The sequence below is a fragment of the Triticum aestivum genome, chromosome 5A (assembly GCF_018294505.1).
Source record: "Triticum aestivum cultivar Chinese Spring chromosome 5A, IWGSC CS RefSeq v2.1, whole genome shotgun sequence".
In the NCBI taxonomy this organism is placed as follows: Eukaryota; Viridiplantae; Streptophyta; class Magnoliopsida; order Poales; family Poaceae; genus Triticum; species Triticum aestivum.
In genome coordinates, this window is record NC_057806.1 from 636,976,181 (window position 1) to 636,984,311 (window position 8,131).

General features: G+C 44.9%; 1 pseudogene; it reads right to left on the reverse strand.

Annotated features, from left to right (window-relative positions):
- Window positions 1-5,140: 5,140 nt before the first annotated feature.
- Window positions 5,141-5,629, reverse strand: LOC123108616 (uncharacterized; annotated as a pseudogene).
- Window positions 5,630-8,131: the final 2,502 nt, after the last annotated feature.

Consider the following 8,131-nt stretch of genomic DNA (forward strand, 5'->3'; position numbering starts at 1 on the left):
AAGTGATGGATAAGAAATCAGAGTAAAGCAGTGGCGATCTATTTTCTTGCTGCGATAAATAAGTTGAGCAGATACGAAAGAGTACCGCCTCTGGTGCGGCGCCGTGTATGCATCTGCTGAGAATTTGACGGTGCTGCGGTAGCGATGGCTGTCGGCGGCGTGGAAGCAGATCTAGGAGGGTAGACGGTGGCGGCGGGGCGCGGTGGACGAGACGGTCGTAGGAGCGGCGCCGACAAGGTGGACGACGGCGGGGATGAAGCGAGAGGACGGGATGCAAGGATCCCGGTCCGAAGCCGTGGATGAGAGAGGTCGATCTCTTGTAATGGACGACGCGTCGGGGTATCAGCTCCGGCATGGTGGAGGAGGACGGCGGTGGATGGGGTGGCGGACGGAGGAGGCTGGGGTGGAGAGGGTGTTTTGGCGCCCACGGAGTACGAATGGGAAATGGAGGGAGAGAGGAAGGGGGAACCATGTCTTCAGGGCGCGCTTGTCTCAAATGCCAGGAAATTTACAAACTTAGCCCTTGTTTAAAATTTCCTACATCACAGCAATATTAGTCGGTTGGGGATAGGATGGTAATCTCGCATACACCGAATATTTGCCGACGAGAGTTTGTTTTTGGCGCCCACCATGTATGAATCGGGGAGGGAGTCGATTTCGGCCGAGGAGACACTGTGTTTTGGCGCCCACCATGTATGAATCCGGGTAAGAGGCGGTTATGTCACGTTTGAGTGAAATTACAAACCTACCCCTATGGAAACCTATAGAAATCGAGCCGATAGGCTTTACGTGTCAGGGGTGAGCAGTAATTTCCATCTCGCAGATTTTGGTTTCGGGCGGTTACTACGACTTTCCCCGCTTCGTTCAAATTTTTGCAGAGCAAGAGTACACGTTTACTGTGCCAACTCAATTCGAGTCCACTTTGTATTCTATTTTTGTTCGGGCATGATCCATTTGCGATTGGAATAAAATTATATATACATCATTATATATATATACTTTCAAATTCTGCTCCTTTATATGTATATAATATGATTTACAAATACAATGATCTCAAAATCATAAGGTTGAATTCAAAAAAATTTAAACCAAATTATGTTCTACTAAAATGTATGGATCAGTAATATCTACATATTAAATAACATAGATGCGCGTGAATTCATATGAGTATGCATGTTTGATAGATCAATTTTGGTTCGAGTATGAATTACATGTATCATCATCTCGAATTCAAATATTTGAATCCCTTTTATGTTGACTCCTTTCACGCCCATCTCTCCCGCATGCTCCTTCATGTAGCTATCATTCTCTTTTCTCCAGCTCACCCGCACACTCACTTCATGTTTCTCCTATCTTCGCAAACATGGTGTCTCGACGTCTCCCTTGAGAAGTGTCACACTCTCCCTATCATTATACATTACACGGTTTTCATTATCTCTCATGTCTCTACCGTTCTCTGGTATCACTAGGTACCTAAGCTTTCTTTTTCACCGCCACACACACAGTCTCACTCGTCTTTCACTTTGTCTTTCTCTCTATGGGGTTCTCTAACACACCCTATATGTCTCTAGATATGACTCATACCACTAAAATTACTCTCTCCTGCAGACACAACATTTGTTGCGGTCTCCTTTCCGTCTACATCCCAGTTATAAAACTGACATTATTCATTTGTTTACCGACCAGACAAACTCCCCCCCCTCTCTCTCTCACACACACACAGCTCCTGCTTCCACTCCCCTTCCTGACTATCGTCTCTCTCTCTCTCACACCCACAAAACTCTTGATTTCGCACCCCCGACTCGTATTTCTCTCACATCATTGATCGACTAGCCTCCAGATAGGTTTTTACACCCACACATTCGTGCTTCCACTATCGCGTACATGTCTCTCTCGCACTCCTTGTATCTATGTAGATTTTTCGTCCCTTCTTGAGACACGCCCTCTCGATCGTGCACACACACACACTATCGCCTCATTTTAAGCTAATACCTCTCGCACACACGCTCTTTGTGTGTTTTTCACACATGCACTCCGTCCTCCTCCTCTCCCCCTCTCTCTCACACACACAACACACACACATGGGCTTTTTGTAATAACTAGCAAGATGCCCATGCGTTGCATGGAACATCAAGATGCATTTGTATGAGTAGCTTATCTTGTGGGAGAAAAGGATGAACGAGGGAAGGCCTTATTTGCAAATGTGGAGAGGGGTGTGGGTATCTTTTTGCAAAATTGCCATAGTTTCCTTCCTATCCGTCAGATATAAATCTGACGGACTATATTGCAGGATGGCAGGCACACCATCATCACCAACTCTGTTTTTTATCTCTACTCCTATAAAAAAGCATAGTTGGTGATGATGGTGTGCCTGCCATACTACAATATAGGCCGTCCGATCTATATCTAACGGATAGGAAGGAAACTATGGCAATTTACCCACACTCCTCTCCACATTTGCAGATAAGGCCTTCCCTCGTTCATCCTTTTCTCCCACAAGATCTTGATGTTCTGTGCAACGCATGGGCATCTTGCTAGTAAGAATAGAAATTAGAGATATACCACTTCTCGAATCTTGAAACCAACAACATTCCTCCCTTATCTCATCAAAACCGCCAAAGGAATATATTTTGAGTGAAAGATAAGACATTTTTAGTGATACACGTATTTGAAAACTAGACTCTTTTTTCTATCAAATCGGTGAATATGTATTAATCTACTTTGATCGTGTGGTAACGCATTGGCACATTGCTAGTAGTTATTACTACTATATAATTTTTTTGGACACCAGACAAACGGTGGAGTACATGTACGAAGAGAAGAGGCACGCGCACGCAGTCGGTCTCTCGCTGTCTCGCAGACATGAGAGTTTCGTAAAGGCACCGTTAACAAATAAACCCTAAAATCCTAGGTGCATGATTGCTGCATGTGCGGGTACTGGGTATGTGGTGGAGCACACCTTTGTAGGAATAGTCAGCTCGCGTGATAATTTGATCCGTAGGAGTTGATGGTCGGGACCACAGGTGAACGACCTAGAGGCGGTGGCTCGCTAGTTGCCATATATCGAGTAGCCACGTTTAAAATATCATTTTTTAGCAAAGTAAGAGTTCCGATTTTCAAGGGCGCATTATAAGTACTTAAGTAGTTTTTAGAACGATTGGTATGGAGCGAAAATGGAATTCATAACTACTACCTCCTTGGCGTATGGTTGTATGGGTTTATATTGCGAGATATTGAACCTGGTAGTTCTAGGGAAAATACTATGGTTTATATGTTGGTTTTCAGTAATGAAAATCAGAAGGAGGAAACCCTTCTTTGATCAAAAAAAGAACTACTACCTCCGTCCTGGTTTACTAGTCCCCATCGTATTTTGGGTCAAAGTTTGTCCACGAATTTTACTTGTAAAATGTGAATGGAAAACGAGATTTTGTTATACCCAAACAAAAAAGGACTGGAGGAAGTGATTGCTCTGACACGGATGCGACCTCTCATAGCGGAGGCATTGAACCGGCGCGCCGGCCAAGAGGGCCCCACTCGCTGCAGGCCCGGCTGAACACGCCTCCTCGCCGCATGAAACCGGCTTCAGACTGCCCCGCCTGCCTCCATTGAATCTGCGCATGTGCCGGCAACACGTCCTTCCGCGAGCCGTCTGGCATTTTAGAACACAAAAAATGATCAAAATATAATTAATAATGCATGGTCTTGACTTGTTGTGCTCGCACTGGTAGCAGGAACTAGTGATTTTACTTTATTTATAAGTCTCCTCACATTTTTTGGCTTTTAAGTGAATCATGGTTGTGGATATTATCTATGAATGTGCAGATATCTGTGAACATGAGTTTGATGTGGAAGTTGAACTTGGAATGTTGGGCTTGAGCATGAACTATACCATGTCCAATGCTTCGTCTATTATTGTTTGGAAAGTAATTGTTGTTATTACATGACCCTAAAAAATTATTTTGTGCCACATCAGTAGATGCACGGACATCTAAATAGGCATGCTGACTGGATAAACATTTGAACCTAGCTATTATGAAGGAAAATTTGTATTGACAACAGTTTTAGATAGCAGGAGATGCCTAGCCTGCTCTGCCTCTGCTAGCTTCTTTTTGGCTTCTTCCATCTCTTCTTTGGCTTGGGTGAAGAGAGCATCTGATTGCTCTTTTTGCTTCTTCAGGAACTTAGCTACATTCTCAAGGGCTGCTGCACGCTTTCTTTCAGCCTTTACTAGAGCCACGAAGACACGAACAGTTGACGACTCCACCTGGCTTGTGTGTAATCCAGCATCATCTGGGAATTTGCACCTTGTGTCTAATCCAGCATCATTAGGGAACTGGAACCTTGTCTGTAATCCAGCCTCATTTTGGAAACATGATCTCGAGGTTGACCATACTTCCCTCCTTGCAGGAACTGCATCCTGACATGAAGTTACTTCTTTTTTAGATCAATACTCAGAGCAACCCAGATCCATTTAGTAGAAGCCAGATAAACAGGACTCAGAGAAGTGAATTCAAAAGGAAAAATATATAACAGACTACAAGGTGAGAACACCCACTTCCTACATCAAGCTAAAAGCAAAAACACTAGGACGATTAAGACTCTTTTTATTACACATGAAGAACACAACGCTAAGAGAAACAGAAACTACAACATATACACATTGAAGAACATGAGGTTAAACGAAAGTAATTGAAAGGGTGTTACTTACCAAAGCTCATTTTGTAGGTTTGGTGCAGCTCCTCTTTAACTTGACACGCTCCTTGAAGATGTCCCCAATATCCCGTGTTTGGTCTTCATTGCTCATCTACATGTTCGCACTCGTGGTTTTAAAATCTCAACATGGCAGGAAAAATATACTAGTAATATTCACGCATCTTGTGGGCAACATTAAAGCACTCGTCTGCCATGTTAGAGCATCTCCAACAGAAGCGCAATGCATGGCGCTTTAAAAAAGCGTTTACAGTGCTAAGATCGAGAAGTAGAGATAGAGAGTAGAGACATAGATAGTTCTCAGCATAGATAGATAAAAAAATAGATAGTTCAACTACTCCTCGTCGTCCGACTCCTCCTCGGTGATGTCCTCCTCCGACATCTCAATGTAGGCGTGAAGATACCGATCGTCGTCGGATTCCCAGGGCGGCACTGCTCCTAGCCTCATGTTGAATTGAGCGTCCGCTTTTCGCATATGCTTGTCCTTGCGATAGGCGGCTCGCTCCACCCTCCTCTTCTCCCTCTCCGCCCTCCTTTGCGCGTAGAACTCGCGCTCGTTGATGATGTCCTGTGGGAAGTGTTGGCGCCACAGCACCATGGCTTCCTCGTCCATCTTGGTGATGCCGAGACGATGCTCCCGCCTCCGGTTGTCGCGACGATCCTCGTCGGTGATAAGCCACGGCAAAGGCGCGAGCTCCTGTACCCGCTCCTGCATCAGCACGTTGGGGAAGTTCAATGTTCTATGAGGCCACCAGAGGCGCCACGCCGTCGCGTCGTATGTGCGGGTGGCCTTGTTGGTGGTGTCGAAATTGTCGAGGTCGGGGTGTATCCCGCGGAACCGGATCTCGATGGAGAAGCCGCCGGAGGGGCGCATGCGGACGCTTCGGTATCCCCAAGTTTCCTAGCGACGCGCCGGCATGGTGGAGCGGCGGCAGAGAGGCGAGAAAGAGCGGGGAGAGAGCGGTGGCGAGGTGATGAGCAGGGAGACGGTGGCGAGGCACAGAGCAGGGAGAGAGCGGTGGCAAGGCACAGAGCGGTGGGAGGGCGTTGGACTTTATAAAGCGCGTCGGACGCCGCGGGCCAAAAATAGCGCGCGCCTGGCCGCTTTTCCCACGCGCACGATCCTTTCCCGACGTCCCTGTTATCTCTACTCTCTTCTCTACTGTTATATTTATTTTATATTTAATATTTATCTCTACTCTCTTCTCTACTGTTATATTTATTTTATATTTATAATATTTATCTCTACTTCTCTACTCTCTACTCTTTTTTTCTACTTTGTTTTTTCTTTTAAAAAACAGAGTTGGTGATGATGGTGTGCATGCCATCCTGCAATATAGGCCATTCGATTTATATCCGACGGATAGGAAGGAAAATATGGCAATTTTGCAGAAAGATACCCACACCCCTCTCTAGATTTGCAAATAAGGCCTTCCCTCGTTCATCCTTTTCTCCTACAAGATATAAACTACTCATACAAATGCCTCTTGATGTTCCCTGCAACGCATGGGCATCTTGCTAGTTCTAAAAAACTTCCCATCATTTGCCACACTACTGGTTGCAGATGAAGAACCTAACCAAGCACAGCGCGATACAGGAGTGATGCACAATTACAAGCTGATATTCTGTTGGACAATGGAGGCTATAACCAATTACTTTTACGGAAACAATAGCAACCAGGAAATTTGAAGGGTAGGTGTGAACAAAATTGGAACTGCACATGTACTTCTAAGTGATTCAATACACACATTACCAATCGAGGAGGAGAACGATGGTCGCGGCGGCCTCTATGCATCATGGTCGGCAATGGGAGTCAGTTCATTGTCCACGACGATGGTGCTTCTGCACTTGGCATCGGCTTCCAAGAAGTAGATCCGAGACCATGGAAGACGGTGCCGGGGAAGAGGCTTCCTGTACGACGACGAAGGTGGACCGGCTCCAGTGCGGCGTACGAGGTCATTGATGAGGCAGATGTGCTGCGGTGGACAAGTGTGGCAATGGAGAAGGGGAGGAGCACGAAGGCTGCGGTGTCGTGGAGAAGTCTATTTTGGTGTGGGGATAGAAAATGGGGAGTATTCAGGTGTACTACTCTGGGTTCCGGGGTGGGGTTGGCTGGGTAGGGTGAACCTGAAGTTATGAAAACAGGCCCCTACCAAGCGTAACCCATAGACCTATTCCGAAGGTTATAATGGTAACTTCGCACTGCTCGAATCAGGGTCGCGGGAGATTTTCCCTCTGACCTCAAAATTTTGTGACACTAAACTCCCCGTGTGGCGTGTTGGATGATTGGGCTAAGCAACTAGCGAGTAGTACTAGTAACTACTAGTACTCCCTCCAATTTTATTAACTCTGCATATTAGGTTTGACCAAAGTCAAACTTCCTAAAGTTTGACCAAGTTTATAGAAAAATATAAACATTTACCATAACAAATATGTATGATGTGAAAGTACATTCAATAATGAATCTAATGGTATTTATTTGTTATTGTATATGTTAATATTTTTTGTTATAAACTTTCTAAGAGTTTACAAAACTTGACTTTGACCAATGCTAATAGGCGGACTTAAATAAAAATGGAGGGAGTACACATTTGTTTTCTTAGTTTGTAGTGAATTAATCATTTGTTGTAATTGTGAAATAAATATATTAGGCTACTAACTACGAATGTAATGGTCTATACAATTCAATAGTTACAATCATTGTTGAATTCCAAGATGTATACGAGGTCTATAGTACTTCACAATATGCTCAAACTCACATAATCCCAATCAAATGAGAATCTAAATGCATTTCATAGTTATTACTTTCTAGGATGCAACAAAACCAACCATAACTCTACATCATCCATTATAAAAGCAACATTTTGAACACATCCCAATGTGTGAATGAAACATGTAGAGAGAGCTTGCGAAGATGGAGCAGATAGGGCGGGAAAGATTGTGTGTATGTGGACAAGAGAGTAGGAGACAAACCTAATGAGAGAAAGAGAGAGGAAGAAGTTAGGTCTGTGAGATAGATGGAGACATGTAATATACGTGAGATGTGTGTGCATCTGTATTTTGTAGACGTGTGGAAGGAGAAGAGACAACAGGTTTGATGAGAGAACTAGAAAAACATGGACGAGAGGGGAAGGATCTCGTGGGTTGAGGGATTGATAATTTTGTGTGGGAGAGAGAGGGATTGGTAATTTTGTGCGGGAGAGAGGGGGGGGGAGTTAGTCTACCATAGTCACATCATCCTGCTTCCAAATGGCCCCGCATTCTCTAGTGCAGTGTGGTCGCCGGTCTTTGATCTCCTCGATGCCCTCTTTGAAGGTTGAGGTGTTGTGCATGCTGGGGTGCAGAGAAGCACAAGCGAGAGTGGTCGCCATATAGCCTTGGATGGGGATGAATTGTGTGCTCGGGGGAGGGGAGTGTGTGT